This window comes from Myzus persicae, unplaced genomic scaffold, assembly GCF_001856785.1.
Source record: "Myzus persicae strain clone G006 unplaced genomic scaffold, MPER_G0061.0, whole genome shotgun sequence".
NCBI lineage: Eukaryota > Metazoa > Arthropoda > Insecta > Hemiptera > Aphididae > Myzus > Myzus persicae.
This window is the reverse complement of record NW_019100593.1, coordinates 301,601-321,188: the sequence shown is the minus strand read 5'-3', so window position 1 is coordinate 321,188 and position 19,588 is coordinate 301,601.

The following is a 19,588-nucleotide window of genomic DNA, read 5'->3' as shown; positions in this document are numbered from 1 at the left end:
AAAAATACTCATAAAGTCATAACTCAATTAACAAAATAAAATACTAACGTACACTTGTACATTGTTACCTCTATAATGTGGTTATGGACGTTCAACATATTTTATTGAATATACGGATAATCTTATTGTATATTAAAGCGTCAAGTTACCTGACGGCTAAAGTTACTAATTAAATTAGAGGAAGGCTCGAAAAAATAGCGTTCAACATAAAGTTTAAAAAAATCGAATTATTCAAACTTTAACGCCTATCGTAGAAAAAGTTTTAAAATTATGAACAAAATGATTAGGCAACATAATGGCATTAACCGTTCAGTCGTTAAAAAAAAAAACATTATAAATTCCATCAAACGATAAAACAGGATGAAAAATAAAACATAAAATGTCGAAAATTCTTATGCATAAAAAAATGCATTTGCCTACAGCGAAGTAGCGATGGATCGAATTTTTTAAAAATAATTTCGCGTCTACTTTAATATCTATACATATATAATATTTAATCGATGGAATGACATCGTCTGGAATTATTAAAATATTAAAAATCTTTCGAAAAACCGAAAATCGATCGCGTTGAAAACGGCCTGGTTTAGTTTCGACGACGTCGTTGCGAATTTCGATGTATAGTTTTCGCGTGTGTACTCTCGCGATTCGTTCTTACCGTCCGTTCTGCACCCTTCCCCCCCCCCAACTCTTGTTTATAGAACATATATGTGTGTGTGTGTCTGCTGCAGCCCGTCGATGTTGTACGTGTACGTGTCGATCATTGCGAGCTATAGCCGATGGGGGGGGGGAGGAGGGTTGAGAGGAGAAACGTCGACTGGCAATCATCGTGATGTAGCTCTGTCCCCCCACCCCACCTGTAAATCGCCGACCTGTACGTCTCGCGTAGGCTGCACAGCGTAGGGGAGGTTTTCGCAGCATCGCGAGGTCAGCTGCCACCGGGGCAAAACGTAACGGGGCGTCCCACCCTGCACCCTGTATAATAATATATATAGGTCTATATATATATATATATAATACACACACACACACACACACACACACACACACACATATATATATATTGCAGTACAGACGTACACTGCACAACGCCCCGTGCGAACGATGATGATAATAATAATACGCACTCCGGTTATTAGTCCCGAGTTACACATTAACCGAGGGCACCGGCCGCGGCGATTCTCTCGTCCGTCGTCAAAAATAAAGACCACCGCTCCGGTAATCGCGGTCGTTGGCGTATATACCGCGTATAACTACGTTCGCGGGCGGCTGCGAGAGCGTGTTTATATATATATATGTGTGTATACACGCACACGGATTGTACAGCGTTTGTCGATTACAGACTATTTCCCTCGTCGCGGAGAGAGACGCAGTTTTACAAGAATCATTCCCATTATATTTATACACGTACATACATATATATATATATATATTGATAGTGAGAGCGAGAGAGAGATTTGCAGTTGGGGCGCAGCTCTGTAGTGGAAGTAGAGTCTCGGCCGGCACTTTCGGGTCCCCAATAATACACTAATAATAATAATACACATAATAGCACATTACGCGAGAAAATCGAATCGATTACGTGTCCTGCGATACGTTCGTTGTCACCGTCGTTTCGCGTATATTTCGCTGCTGCTGCTACAGATGCGCATTTTGCTCCGGTCCGATCCAATCAATGTTTTTCTAATATAATATTATATGATCGACCGGACTGGGCTACCATATTGACAATGCGTTTTCGTTCACATATGACCGTCGTAACATACACCTCCTATCAATTTCTGATAACTCACAATTATAATTTGAAAAAAAAAAGAAAACCTCAACAACCACTACACACATGCATATTATATAACGTGTTTGTTCGATAGAAATCGTTTTTAGTAACGACCCTACGGAAAATAAAATTAAACCATTTCAACGATCAAAAATGACTTGACTAGAAACATTATCAAATTTCTTAGAATAATATGGGATTTTGGTAATTTTTTTTTTTATTTGATAGAAACTTTATTCAGGTTGTACTGGACTCCGATTTTTGAATTAACATTATATACATCATCGCAGTAGTCATGAAAATATATTTCAAAATATTGAAAAATGTGTGTTATACAGACATTTAGTAGAACTTCTGACAATATACCTACTTCTCTAAATCAGGGTCTTTTCCCCAGATGTGCATAAAGTCTTCAAAATTACATCGTTTTTAAAATAATAATTAAACATTGAAATCTGACTATTCCAAGAGACACTAGAGTTTTTCCTGCAGTGGGACAAGTTTTAGCAATAAAAGCTCGTCGACTTAATAGGGTCCCACTAATTGGTAATGCAAATGTTATTTTTTTCCACAGACTATCGAAGGTGTACACGGAATTAGGGTGTACTCTGAAATTTAAGTGTATTATAATTCATGTTTGTTTCCATTATTGTTTTTTTCGAAAATAATTTATACGGACTATCGTGCGGGTGTATTCGTGTATGGGTATACAGTCTTGCATATTATATATGTATAAAACGGACCGAATTCGACTCGCCACAATTCCGCTCGGGACGGAAATAACGTCGCGAAATTACGTTTTCCATCAAACAAAATCACTTTCTATGTATATGCGCATAGGTATATCGGTGTACATACGTCGAGGCGGTCGTATATATAATAATAATATACACGTCAGTCGGCCGGCATACACTTTATAATATGTCTATATACGCACACTCTGAGTTTTGGGTAGGTACATGACACGTGTGTGTATATAATATATACTCGTGTGAGTGCGTGTACAGAAACGGTCACGCGTGTATGGCGACGGAAAGCTTTTTGTGAAATATTTACAAGTACCTGCGGTAGAGGGTTTTTCTCTTTAGTTTTCTTCCTTTCTTTCTTCCGTTTTTTTCGAGCGCCTTCTCCCCCCCCCCCCACGCCGATATCATTCAATTCGACCGCTGTATAAATGTACCGCCGCGTACAAGCGCCGTATCGCTTGAACCCTGCACAACTACCTCCCTCCCCTAGCCGACGATCGCCCGCGACGGGACGGCTCGACCGACCGACCGACCGACCGACGGATACAAACGGAATGGTTAAAAAGTCGTTGGACCGTGTTACCCCACACTGAAGCAGACAACCGCGATCGTTGCAACATACATATATATATATATGAAAGGAAATCCACTGTGAGGATATACATAATATTGGTATATTACATACACATACGCACGACCGACTTGCTAGTGCCTTTAGCATGCGTGTGTATATACACATTATATACATATATGGGGCCAAAGCGAACGGGTGTTTAGGTGGTCGTGACGACCGTTATAGTTCATGCGAAAATGCAACAAATTTTTACTCATCCCGACGATGATCTATACTTTCAAAAAACCAATAATTGGACAGTAAGTAATAAGGATAACTAAATAATGTGTATATATACATGCATTATACATATATAGTTGCAGGAAGCTTCTTCCCAATAAAGTAATAAGTGTTCAATATTGTATTTCAAAAATACTCACAATACCCTGTAGTAAAATGGTACGGTGTATTCCTGAATTCGTTTTCAATCTAAGTTAGTAATAGGTAGTAACAAATTTTTTTTGATTTTTTTCTCGTTAATTACAAATTATGTTTTCGAGTAGTTTTAGTTGTTTTTTAGGGAGGGGCTGCTAATAATTTTTAAATGGCTGGTACAATTGAAGTTACAATATTTTTTAATTCTATGACACTTGAGTACATGACCATTAATAAAGAACAACATATATATACCTAACAAAATGACGAGAAAAAAATGTTTTACAATTTAATTTTTAAAAGATTTGATTAATATGGGGTGGGGGTTAGCGTGAAGTACACTGAGCTTTTGACCTTGCTATAATTTTTATACTTTCTATCGTTGCTTGACTATTGTTTGCTTTGTTATGATATTGTATAACGTTTGTTTCTATAAATATAATATAATATGTATGATAATTACATATAATATACGTATATACAGTACGCGCGTCACTCCGCGCATTGCACAATATATATATATATATGTATAGTATATATATATTTATGAACAGGAAACACCACCCGGACTCGTGAACTCTTCAATGCATTCCTGTGACACATTGACCTGCATTTCTATAACTGCATCCGCCGAGAGCAGTCCGTCAGAAGCAGTGATCGACTGCGTATTCATACTCGGGGGCGATATTTTATTATATCCCACCCTAAAAAGCTTTTGACGCGGATCTATATTTTCGTCAACTTTTCCTACCCAATTTACTGTAGAGTGCACGTTATTAGTTACGTCCGTCCGACCAAACTCAATCCGAAACGCAGCCGGCCTTCTGTTTGGATCCGGTATGGGTTCGAAATAAATTAAATATAGATAATTGGCATGGGAAAGGCTGAGCCGTATAGTTCGGCCAGCATAATTCTTAATATGCCACGGAGGCAGTACCTATACAATTTTAAAGTTAAATTGTTCTCTACTGTAGGTTAAGGCGTTAAGTTGTAGTCCGACTTAGCTTGCGGTATATATTATATAATATTATTCAAGACTATGATAATATACTCTATACACGACTTGGTGATTACCTTAAGAGATATGTACTTAAAAAAAATCTTAATCTTAATCTTAATAAAGATATGTACCTTTATATATTATGTACTTAAATAAACACTTATATTTCTTAAAAAGTATTTAAGTTATTAAATATAAAAAAGGTTTACATAATTTGAAATCATTTCGAAATAACATATTTGAAATTAATATTCTGACTTAAAATGATGCAAAAAAAATATTTTCAAAAACGTTAATGCTTTTAGAGAAAACGTGAGATACAATAACCACCTCCATTATTTTGATGAATGTTCTATTGTACATGCACTATTGGACTGCAGGAGGAGAATAATGAGTATAAACACAACTTTGCACAACAACGGTGTATGAAGTTAATAGATATGTTAGGAGTCTTTTAATGCATTAATTATTATTTTTTTTTGATATTTGATAAAAGTGACGACGGATTTAAAAAAAATAAACATTTAAATTAGATAGAAACCTCATTCTCCACGATGGATCTTGTGTTCCTTTCAATCGAGTCAAAAGTAAGGATAAAATTGAGTTTATTATATAACTGTTTAAAATAAACGAGTGAGAGTAATTTCTTAAATTGCATCTTCCCTTGACTGCTAGGTACTCAACATTTTTGGTAATTATCACTTTAAAAAGTTGGAAAATCTATAGGACACCAACCTGAGGCCTATAAAACAAACTCAGCCATAACAGCCTTGTTAAATCCGACGCTGTTCTATACCGATATGGTACTCAAACTGCACTAAAACATAATATATAATAGTACTCATTCACTCAACATTCAGTCATTATATACGGTATATATACCAACAGGAAACGAGGAAGATCTGTCGGAGGGCTGCTCGCCGCCGCTGTGTGCTGGTCTCGATAAGATGAATGGAAGAAATCCGATTAGCCGACCGTTTTCGGTCGTCGATCTGTGTCCACACACACACACACACACACACACACACACACACACACACAAGACCGTATAAAAACGTGCGGACAAAACAGACGACTCGTGCGCCGTTTCGCCACGGACATTATACGGTCAAAAGCGACGCCGTCGATTATATATTATATTATAATCGTGTAAAACATACCGACGATTTTGTCAAGTCTGGTTTTTTTCCTTCCCGCACACACACACACACACACACACACACACACACACACACACAATTTTTTAACGTTTATAATTCGACCTGCAATGCGTCAACACACGCAAAGTGCGTATTAATCGGACGACACTCGTCGGAGGCAAATCGCGACCGAATCGCGATTATACACGGAACCGTCTCCGCGTGTATACCCTAACTATATATACAAACAACGTATACCCCGTGTTTATGTATATTGGTATTTGTGTGTGCGTGTTCGTGCTCGTCTGTGTGTATGCATGTGTATGCCCAGAGTACCTGTGTTGGATTACACACGTTTACGCTTCTAAACGCGGTAGATACCGCCGCCGCCGCCGCCGACCCTGTCCCCCGTGGAGTCAGCGGTATATTATGTATTCTTGTTTACCGGAACGAATCCCCAGGTGCCCACCCGCCACCGCCCGCTCACCCGTGTGGTGTACACACGCATACACACACACACAAGCGCCGCTGCGTGACTTTATACTTCGTAGGTATATAAGGTACCTACCTAACCTACCACTGTTTTTGAATACATATATTTTTTATAATAATATGTCCGTTGTGTGTGTGTGTGTGTGTGTGTGTGTACTTCTTATGGAGCCGCGATATGCGGATTACATGTCGCCGTCCGTCGGTGAAATAGTTATTTTTTTTTATTTGAATTTGTCACGCTGACCAAAACAACGCTGTTCGAACATATATATATATATATAATATAAAATATGTGTTTAACTATAAAAAAGACTGATTTATATACTAGTGCACACACACACACACACACATATATGTTTGTTGTTATATTATAGTTCGAGCGCCGCGACGGCTTCGCAAATACGTGTTGGGACATATTGTACTGTGAGTAATTCATTAGATTTATTATGTTAGTGTGGCGTGTGATACGAGCCACATATTTATATTGTAGTCTCCACTGCGATAGTTATTAATCCGCGGGATGTAATGTTAAACACGCAATAGGTACCTACCCAATAATGTTTTTGATTTATAGTTTATATGCACTTCACTTTATTCGGGAGACTGACTGCTAGACTGCAGTAGATAGTTAAAGTTGTAACGCTACCCAGGTAGATATAAAAGAAGGGGGAGTTAACTTCTAGGTATAGTAGTCATATACTTGTATAGCAGATAGCTAACCACACCTTGGTCAGTGGCTCATTGAGGGTTAACGAGAATGTATGAGTGTGGGATGGGGTGGGCAAGACTTATTTTCCACTCCATAGAACCAAAGGTGTGTTGCCATATATAAGTGCTATACAAATTCACCGCTGCAGTTTAGGTGACGGTTAACGTTTTAATAACTACCGACTACAAGACTGGCTACGCTCGAAATTTAACATTTTGCATAGAAATGTTGTAGAATGATATTGTGTTAGGAATTATTAAGAAATATTTTCGTCTGTATGATAAAATACAATGAATGAATAAAACATTAAATTTCAAACATTATTTTAAATAAACCCTAATGTTTAATCATAATGTCTTTACTCTGAACACTACACAATAAAAACTTATACCAAATGAAAAGTATGAATGGTATAATAGGAAGAAGGTAAAGTATAATTTGTACCAAAAATTCAATATGCTAATATAATGATAATATGAGCCTATAATACACATTACACATACATCATATTGTATAATATACTTAATATTTTCGTTCATTTTTTCCCAATAAAAGTTACAGCACATATGAATTATTGAACTACATACCAATACCTATAAGAGTAATATTAAAATATGCTATGCTGCTACAAGCCTATATCATATTATGATTCCACCCCGACCATCCCATCTTTTAATAACCATTTGTAGTTCTGTATTTTTGAATAATAATATTAGATTGTTAATACATTTTTTATTCATTTTTGGTGGTTTCTATTTTTTTAACCAATAAGATAATGTCGAAACGGCATTTATATTTGATGTATGGAAATTCAACAAAAAAAGTCAATACATTTTTGGGTTTACGAGTGCTATAATTAGCCGCTAAATGAATAGACTTGCTGCAGTAAATAAGATTTTTTTAGTGTTTGTTTTTTCAACCGCAGTCATCGCAGACCAGCCCACCGTGTGCCACTACGTATAAAATATCACCACTCGCTATATAAGTATGGTATGTGTGTACACGGCGAGAACACGGGCAATTATTTGTGTATATACAAGAGCAGCGAGTGAAAAAGGATATTTTGTTTCGTCCCACTGTTATAATAATATAATATACTATTTTGTACACTCGGAGAATATATTATGCTCTGCACATAATATATAAAATCGATGTGTTTTATGTATAGAGTCGCGTCGCGTGCAATTCGATTAATTTTATTATATAAACTTCTCTTGTTGACTTAGTCGAGTACGGTTATATTGCCGTATAATATATACGTGTACACGCTGAAAGCAAAAAGTTATACGCAGAACAGCGGAACACCACGATAATTCCATGTGTAAGTCGAAGAAAAATAAATCCCCGCAAACTCGGTTAAATTTATAATACATATATACATATGTGTGTGTAATATAATATATGTATGTACGACGGTTTTCGACGATTTCTTCAGTCCTCCTCGACCAGACCCGCGAGTTATAGCTGTGTGTATATAAGTGATGCGATACACGAGTTGGGCAAGCCACCGCTGCTCAAAGGGCCGGGCGATGTCGATATACATTCAAATAATAGCTAGGACGACGCGATAAACCAATCTAAGCATAGGTCGAGAACTCCGTTCTCCGAAAAAAGGTCGAGATGTTAAAAAAACTATTACATAATGCATTATACTTGACGGACGGACATTGCATATGTGATGACATCTTAAAAAATGTTATATGCATTTTAAATATACAAAACTGGCACTCTGCATCGGTGCAATTAGAAATTACCGAATTGTAAATAAATTGTCCGCAAAACGATTTTTCAATAATTTATTGAATAATATGCATACGAATTGAAAACTATATGTAAATATTATTTTTATTGATGTTTGACATAAAAAAATTTAATGTTTGTGGAATTTAGGGGGGGGGCATCTAACGCTAACATACCCACCTTTTAAACCACATCCTGGATGGCCAAATTGAATTTATTTTATAGTTATTACTTTAATGGAAATGATCTAACTGTAATTTGATTAAAAACAGGTAAACAGTTTAACTACCAGTCGGGTCTTAAAATGTAGATAGGTTCCTTCTAGCCGATAAACTTTAATTTTTAATGTAAGCATTAGTTTTTTTAATTATAAATCTCACACTTTTAATATGTTATTTTGAAGCCTTTTACTAAATATAGAAAAATATATATATATGTTATTAATATTTATTTATATTACTAAATTATTATTATAATTAGTAGTTTACTAGGTACACAATTTTGATATCTTAGTTTTTAAAAGTTTCCAATTAAAATCTTAATTCTAAAAACCCGTCACTGATATTTTGCAACCTAAGTCATTGTCAGAACTCAGTTTTAAGTTACAAATTGGAATGAAAATGAATAAAATATAAACTCGCGAATCACGGGATTTAGCTATTAGTAAAGTATAAATATGCATATTTGTGAATCTAAAATCATTTTAAATAATAATCTTAATTAGTGGCGGACTTAAGGAGGGGACCAGGGGGGCTTATGTCCCATAAGATTTGTATAGTAAGAAGTAATAGATTTGTTTCCAAAACAACTTTCGAGACGTTTACAATTTCGTTTATAAGACATTACTTTTAATTATATTTTTTTTTGTATACAAATATTTTTATATTTATTCGCTACTTGCTACTTCCCTTCACAAATATTAAAGTGTCATATTTCAAACTAAATTGGTTATAATATTATTATAAGTTATTTTAATTTAAGTATACTACACAAATGCACTTATCGTGAAAAAATTAATACTACATTTTGTTTTCTGCGAGGTTTTCTGTTATATAAATATTCTATCACATCTCTACACTGAAAATAATTAAAAACTATTCTTTGTAAATATCCGCTATGTTTGATAGTCATAAAAATCAACGGGGGCACAAAATACGTCATTGATAAAATGTATAAATGGTTAAATCTGAAGTATGGAAGTTGAAAATGTCAGTTAATGATTCCAGCCGATATAAACTTAGAGAATTATAGCGATTTTCTATACATGATTCACAATTTTTCTGTTACCTATTTGTTTTCGGCTGACATTACTACGTGACATTATTTTTTTTTAAATATAACTTTACCAGTATAATCTAACCCCGACGAGTTTGAGTGGATGAACCACTTTCGTGAATCTTATGAGGTGTCGAAAAATACTTAAGATCAGCTCGTTGTTCTTTATTTAAACTCCCAATACAATCCATTTCGGTTCTTTTAGAGAAAACGATAATACGGTTTCGATATTTATATCGTTCGTCAAATCTTTGCCACCGCGCCGACATCGTTGTAGCGACTCATCACACTTTCAGTGATCCGCCGAAAATTGGCATGGCGGCGGTATAGTGAGGGGGTCACCCCAAAGAGGGGGGTGGGGTTCGGCGAACGTATAGTGTCGTATAAGGAGAACGCGAATATTCGACGAGAGACTTAACGATTTTTACACACGCGACCCGGACGCACGCACCACTGGGTCCGCAGCGGCGGCTGGCTGCAAGATTACCACCGCCGCCGGCGTCGACCGTGCATAATCCTTAATCAAAATAGTTTTGCAAATTCCCAAAAGTCCGCGCGCCCGCAGCCCACGACGACGACGACGACGAAGACGAAGACGATTTCTCTTCGCGATCGCGAATTGGTTAGCGGGGTGTGGTGGAGGGAGAGGGTGAGTGCGTCCCGTTACGGTGAAAAACTCGATTATACTCGGATATGCACACGCACACGCACACGCACACGCACACACACACACACACACACACACACACACACACACACACCTCTCCACGCTTCCGACGGACTTTGTCAAGAGCGTGTGGGTATATACCAGCTATTATAATATACATATACATAGTGCGGCACACACGCGGAGAGGAACGAGTGAGACGATAGGGCCGAGGGACGTGAAATACCTTTACGTTAATTATACATACACCATATAAATATATTTATACACCTATACGGAAAGCAGGGACGCGCGTTCGCGTTATCGTCATTTTAATGTACAGGTTAGGTGTATACCCACTGATTTCGTCGTTTATTAAAATATATACAGGGCGATTCTAGTACCGTAAACCGCGTGATATTCTTGACTTGATGTCTGAACCAACCCTTATCACTCCCCAACCTGAAACGGCCATAAAATCAGAGCGACTAATATGCTCCCTCTAACTGCCAGGGTTGACACTCGGACGCGTTTCATGTGATTCATTTGATGATGTTATTTAAACCCACGCGGTGGAAGAAGGCGCAATGTGTGTGTTTTTTATAATTACCTGTTCATTTTAATGCTGTTTATATTCAAAAAAAATCAAATTACTTTACATCATTTAAAATTGTTTAGAATAAAAACAAAAGAATTTCTTAGAAATAAAATATGTATCGTCGTTTAGGTGTAATAAGAAAATAACTTTTAGGACGAAACAAGAGCTTCCCTCGTTCCATGCGCTGCTTTCTTGGAGATGTGTATACCAACTGCTATGACTTTTTTTGGATAATTCAAAGTCTATACGCTATTATTTTTTCTGCTTCTACCGAAAGGTGGATCAATTAACATGGACAGTAAAACCAGCAAAGGCTCTAGTGATAGGGTTATAGGTACTGCCCTCTGGTCAGGTCTGCAGCGGTCAAGGCGGAGGATCGAGTATTAATATATTCCAGGTCTCACGATAAAAAGTATCATACAGCGTATACGCGGTGCATTTACGACGCATACCTATGGTTAGATCGCTCGAGTGGTGGTGCGTATAGTATCTCTCGTGTATAATAATAATGATAACATGTAGACCGCGAAAACTTAAAAAATAGGAAGACTCGAACGAAAATCCGCCGGAAAGGACTTTGTAAAGTATTTGGCTCGGTCGCGAGATTTTCCATTCAAATAGCACACCGCTGCACACACTTATTTTGGTATACGGTCTAAAACTTTTCGGGTACGTCCGAACAACCACGGCCGGCCGATTCGATGACGTATACAAAATGTGTGTGTGTACATCACTCGCCGTCACCCAAAATACCTGACGTTCACTTGCCGTACACGATCGGAAGATCGCCGTCGTAATGCGTAAAACGCGGTCCACGACGTGAATAATTAACATTTTTTTTTCGTCCCGAAAACTAACTGCACTCGTGCTTAATTAGTTTGGCAATACTAATTATAACAATAATTAAACATTCGAATACCCTTTGACAATTTACCCGTACATGGCCGCTGATGCTCCTACGGATCACCTGCAGGGAAACACAGTAAAAAACAATATTGTCGATTTTGTCCTCATATAATAAGATATTATTTGTTCAAGACATTATAATACTGTAGTCTGTAACTGTTTCAAACATTTTTTTTTTTTCAAGAAAACTAAGATATTGCATTATTTTATAAAACGTTATATTTTATAATAATAAAAAGTAAATATACTTTTATTATTACCTACTTAATATATAGTTTTACGACTCAGTAGAATATATTATTTTATAATATAAAAATGTTTATGAGCTATTACTTTATTAAAATGAGTATTTCTTATTAAATACCATATTGCGACCCCCCCCCCCCCTAAAAAAATGATTCTAACTAGATCCAATTGGCTTAAAGTACCTATAATCACCCCCGAAATAATTGAAGACTGAAGCTCCAAAAGTTGATGACAGACAAACAAAAATGTACACATCATCGCGAAACCAATACGATCGTTGCTAATCTCAGAATTGAAAACAAGAAAAATGTCGACATGAATGATTATTCATATTATTTTATATTAAACAAATGAGGAATTATCTGTAAAACTATTTTTCCATCTACTATTTAATACTATTTAATTATTAACTTATCCCCACGAGTTTTATTTACCAAATTATCGGTTACCAATATAGTCATATAAAACTAAAATTATAGACACATACACACCTATATAGTACCGGATTTTCATTTTTCAAATTATTATCACTGATTTCATAAATCTGAGATTGGCAAACAACTTTCAATGTAAATCTGAAGAAAATTAAAACTGATACGAGTATAATAATTACATATCTACCTCGATGCAAGGGAACACAATCATCTTCCGGAAGACATATTTGAAAGCCTCGGACCTAACCTACCAGTCTCCAATATAATAGCCTTCCTTCAACAGTCTGGTTTGCTCAAACTTATCTAATAACCATACACATTAAATAATTATTTTTTATTCTTTTGTCTTTTTTTTTGTTCTTTTGTTTTGTTTTCTAACACATAACATGTAGTAAAATTATTATAATATATTATATATCCCAATGGCCTTGCTGCCGTTGGTTTTTTTTTGTTTAATAAAAAAAAATAATAATTACATATTAATATGATATGTAATTTATTCTCATTATTTTCATTTTCACCACAATGATTATCTAGAAGGAATTAGAGGGCATTACTGAATATTATAGAAAGTTTTAATATGACAAACGACATATTTGTACAGTTTCTTAAAGCTATTATCGGGACGTTTGAGTGAAAAACAAGACGAACCTGTACAATATGCCTACTATGAAGAATAACTTCTGACTGCGTCTGAGTCAGACCCTATAGACCTAGCCTACGGTTATATAAGCCAACTGATCGGACAGAATATAAACTCACACATATACACACACACATACACACACACATACACACACACATATACAATATCTTTGGTTTGTAAGCATGTATAGCCACACGAGAGAGGCGTAATCGCGGATTACGACTCGGTCTAATCTTCGGGCCGCCGGTTTTGATTGTTTCCCCGTTTTTATCGGAACGGACAACAGCGAATGTTCGGTGGACGGATGAACGGAAACAATTCCAATTTCGTCGAGATTTTTCTCACCGCAGGAAAACCCGCGAAAGATAACGAACATTCGGACGGATTAATATCGCCCCTCTCGTCCAGGCGCCTTTGTTGCGCACCCGGCAGGCCTTAAATTAGTTTTCGTTTTTAATTTTTCCGCCAAACAGTGAGTGCACGCGTCCTCGTTGCTATATACAGCATACCTAACAACCTAACAATATTAACGTATAACCTAACAATATTATACCTGAAGAAATTACATTTTATTGTGTAGTGAGCCGATCCTCACGTCATCACATAATATTATGCCAAATATTAAGCGAGAATGTTAAATATGATTTGTATATCGACCGTAAAATCACACTCACGCAAATCCATTACACGACGTATATATTATGGACGCGTCAAACGAACTTTCTCATTTTTCCAACACATCTACCCATCACGCAAAATACAGGCTATACATTTGTTTCATTTGAAATTGGAAATATTGTAAAATGTATTAACATGTTTGTATAGTTATATCTGCAGACCGGACTTAAAATCAGAATATTAATTTTATTTTTTAAGAGTGCTACACTTATATATACGTCGATCTCAGACAATAAGTAATAACCGCTGTACCTATCTCACACAAACATGTAGTTGAATCAAGCTGACAATTATTCTTTTAAGTACCTATAAAAGACCTTCTTTTTTATGAACACGATGTATAGTATCTATTATAATAATTGAAAACATTAAACAAAAACACTCAACTCAAAATAAAAAGGCAAAATTGATTTTATTTAAATGACATTTAAATTTAATGAAAATATTTTTTTATTAAATCATTATTTAAGCAGATACTTAAATAATACAAATTACCAATTGTAATAACTAAAATAACATACATTTTTGTCAATATTTCTGGTATAAGTTAAAGAAAGTTACACTAAATATATAGATACTGCATGTAGGTTCAGAATTCGTCACTCACTCACATAAGGGTTTCACATGGTTACCGATAGGAAAGACTGAACCCCAATCATGCCCAACATGAAATGTCGAATGTATAAATCACAATCAAGTACGTCCAGATTTTACGAAATTCAGAGATGAATTTCACATCATAGACAATCTTTATGATAAATTAGACCATGTTAAGATGGCAATGAAATAATCACTTATTTAAATAAAATTAATTTAACTAATTAACTAATATAATGTAAACGAATAAGCTAACATAAAGCTAACAAAAAAATAAATATTCAATTAATAATAATAATAATATTAATAATAATAAATAATTTCTTAAAAGTATGAAAAATTACTTAAATCATAATATCCGGAACAGTTGAATTTTCTATTTTTACGGTTAAAATAACAGTACTTGCAGTAATTATACCGGAACTACTTCTTTTGTGTCTATAGGAACGTCTCGTCTAGCTTGTTTAAAGATTTTTCATTCATAGAATAACTCTTGTAGGAGTTTATATAGGTTATGCGCTATACATACAAATAACATAGATTAAATATACATATTTATTTCTCAATGTTTTTGAACTATATGCAAAGAAATACAATAATATTGCGTTTAAACTTTAAATCGTTCCACAGATAGAATGAGAGTTTAAGTCGTACAGGCGTATACTCAACCACACTGTTTCAAACAAACAAATTACAATAAAAATAATTTAAATTGTATTAGATAACTGATATAGTATAATATTGAGTGACGTTAATTACTTCAACATTTTTGTTATAATAGATGAACTTTTTGAATTATAAAAAAAATCGAAATTTTCGATAATTTGTTGCAATAGTTACATATAATTATGTAGTATAGGCAAGAACTTCAAACAAGTAATATTTATGACAATATTTTTTTTAACGCTTGTGATAACATAGGTATTATAATTCAGTAAAAGTTTAATTACCTATGTTTCACCAGGTAAAAAACTGTTTGAGTAAAAAATAACTTTAGATAATATGTCTCTCATCTATTGCTAGGCAGACCGTGGACTTTTGAAGAGGTCCTAACTTAATGTAAATCAGCTTTTAATTTGTAACGGTTTCTAGTTTTTATTGGTAGAATAAAATATTATTACTATAAAGCGTGATGTTACACGAGCCCTGATTTTTAAGAACAGGAGGACGTATATTGACAATATTAACTATTAACTATATATTGTGAAAGATGTCCGAAAAGGCTGACGTTGTAAATTAAATTTATTATTTTCATCCCTATACGACACAATTTTACAACTTTACAAGGGATGATAATAATGGATGATTTGCCCTGCACTTCGCCAAAACCTGATTTGCTGACATCTCGATTTGGCGATAGATGAATAGGCAATATTTAATTTAAAAAATATTGCTAATTTTTGTCGAAAGTACGTGAATGACCTTGACAGTGATAGCTTTATAAGTTCAATGTTCAAAATGATTTTCCTTGTAATAGTGGTGATTTTCTACACATTCATAGGTAATTAGTAGGGCCATTCATGTTCAGAAGAATTTTAGAGCATTAAGTGTAGAGTTTAAACCATATACGATATACATATTTTATTTGTAAATGCATATAACAATTTATTATTGGGTCTATCAACTGTTGAGCTATTTTCAATAAATTTAATATTTTTTTAATAAGTAATAACAATAATCAATTTTTAAATTAGAATGATTGCTCCTGTTTAGAAAATTATTTGGTAATTGATACATGTTTATTTTAATTTTCATGCAATCAGTTTAATATTCAAAGAATATCTCTGTTCGAAAACGTTAATGATAATTTATTCCGTTTTTTCCACGTTAATAATATTATGAAGTAATAATACAATGTACCTACTACCTATTTTGAGCACTTATGTTGTTAATTTGTTATACTGCAGTCAAACGTAGATAATCTGAAAAACGTTATTTTGTACCTACAAAAATTAAATTAACAGATAAAAATAATTGTACTGGGAAAAAAAGTAGTGGAATGTGTACCGGCAAATCAACCAAATTACTTTATACTTTTCTCATTTGGCAATTTGTATTTTTCAATTTAAAGTAGTTTTAAATCGATTTGTTATAATTTATAACAGAATAGTTAATTTCGCATACTAATGACTGCAAAATATGTCACCTTAGCACAAAATAAACATTTTTAAATGCTCGCAGTGGGAGCTACATTGTATTATCGTAATTTGTAACATTATATTATATTAATATTAATATTGTTTCTATATTAAACGTTTTCGAATTTGGATACAATAAAAACGTAAGTACCCAATTATTATGAATGGATAACATTTTTTGTCGGATGATGATGATCGGATCATAATGACCACTTAGTATATAATATATTTTAGAAATACAACAACAGACATTTTTGGCCATTTGGCGGTTTCCTGTACTAATGACAAAACCGAAAAATGTGTTGGTATAATAAAAACGTATTATAATAGTCATTATTGAAGACTATTTAGAAACTAACTGGATAAATTATTATTGATTGAACGGAACGACGACCGAGTACGTAGGTACTCTAATGAGTTTTGAAAACTGAAAAATGTGCAAAATTAAACGATATTAATATACAGCTGGCTGTGGAACTACTCACGACACTAATTTTGCGCCTAGCGATCATCGCTGCACTATAGGGTCAATAAAGATGCGTAGTCGATATAATACACGAATACGATCCAAACGATCGATTTATGGTCGTTGCCACTTACCGCAAGTGCCGAAACTATTTTATACCTCTACATGCTGTAGAGTTGGTCCAATCCCGTAGGGGGGGGGGAGTTGATATTCTACGATTTAAGTGGTCTTGACCTCGAGTTTAAATGGGTTATGAAAACAGCAAATTTAAATATAATATATTTTATTGTTCTACGATCAGGTCGAGTGGTGTACCTATACTGGATATTTTATGCGACACGTTCCGGAACGCTAACGAGAAAGGAAATTTCAATAATTTCGTCGGTTGGTCGTTTACGACGCTATCGTTCGACTATAATAAATTCGTGGTTTTCAATGAGTGGACCTATACTAGTTTTTGGACCAATTGGGCTTCAGAATTGTGTCAAAAATCTCGAAATTTGTACTTAAATCTTTATTTGTTACCTCAAGAAAAAAAATGTATTTGATTCCGCCAAACTAGAAAAGGTTTGATTTTTATTTCCATGACACTCGCTCACCTGCCGTTTTTGTTAGCATTTTTTTTTTTTTTTAATAAGATTATTTTACAATACCCAAAAGTCCCCATCACTCACTGACTAATAGTAATTTTATTTTAATATTTTTGAATCTACCTATCGTCGATTTGAATAATTTATATTTTTTTATTATGGTATATGAGACCATTTTTTAAATAATTCAATTTCCATGTGATTTTTTGACACAATTTTTATAAGTTCACATAAAATTGATAGATTCGTTTATATACCGTTTAACCACTTGAGTGATTTCTCATATTCTACTTGTACTCGTGTGTGACGGAAACAATGAATGCATGCCACCCTTTATTGTGACCTTAGAGAGTGACAATATTTTTTAACCCTCAAGCATTAGCATAATTCTTGGCCTAATCTCGAGGTATGGTATACCCCCTCCCCCCCCCAAAGATCTTATACCTGGTAGCAGTGCCAACAGTGCCATCGAACACTAGAGTGCAAAATATGTACCGGTCAATGTGTTGAATAAACGAGTGCGGTTAGGTTTAGTTAAACGCGGGCGATAAATCGATTAGGACCAGCGATCTGCGACGGAAACATAATACGCGTATCGCATAATATATTATTATTATTTATTATAATAACGTTACGACGATCATGGCCCGCTGCAGTGCACTCGGAGGCCTTTCCACCATCCCTAAAGCCGACACCGCGGGCACACGTAACGTCGACGATATAATAATAATAATAATAATAATAATAACGATAATAATATATAGAACAGCCGGGCGGCGGCGGCGGCGGCGACGGCACGAGCGGACGATGAGACGGCCGGCCAGACCTGGCGAATGGACGACCGCCGCAGAGGAGACGACGACGACGGGTATATAAAATATATTATACATATAGGTAGGAGGTATGATATACATACATATATATATATATATATATAAAATATAATATACGGATGAAAAACGCGTTTCGTCCGGCCGAGGCGATTCATACGTCAATCACTGTTGTTTCGCGCGTAATTGCCCGCACGGACAGGCGGCGGCGGCGGCGGACCAAGAACAATGCGCGTATACTTATATTTATATATTATGTGTACGTACGTAAGTAAGGGGAGGGGGGACCCGCGGGAGAGTGAGATAAAACGAGATTGATTGGTATGTGTGTGCTCGCGAGAACCGCGCGTGCGTGCGCGTGTACTTTTGCCTTACCGCGAGTACCATGTCGATATATATAATAATATAACGAAAATAATTGTCCGTTTTTGTAATACAAGCAGTGTTGTAGTACGACGCGCATGATATATTATTATTACTATTATCATTATCATTATTATTATTATTATTATTATCATTATTATACGCGCATATAATATGTGTGCTCGCGCGATAATATTACAACGCACAATGCGCCCCGCGTTCTCGAATTACTAGTCCTCGGCCGGCCGGCTCAACATAACAATAATAATTACAATACGTCGGCGGCGCCTTTGCAGCGCCGAAACGGTCGCCTCGCTCGCACACAACCCGAAACGTCCCATTATCCCGATTTCGTTCCCTTTTTATCCCTTACATCCCTATGGGGGGGGGGGGCATGTTATGCACATACGAGTATTGTGTGTGTGTGTGGCAGCGACGACTACGACGACAGGGTCCTTTGAAATCTCACCCTCAACCCTCTCGTCGCACAATGCCAATGGACACGATGACGAGCGCCTCGCACGCGTTGTATACATTATTATTCCGCGCGATCGACCTGTTGCGACTTTCGCCATTCGATTCCAATG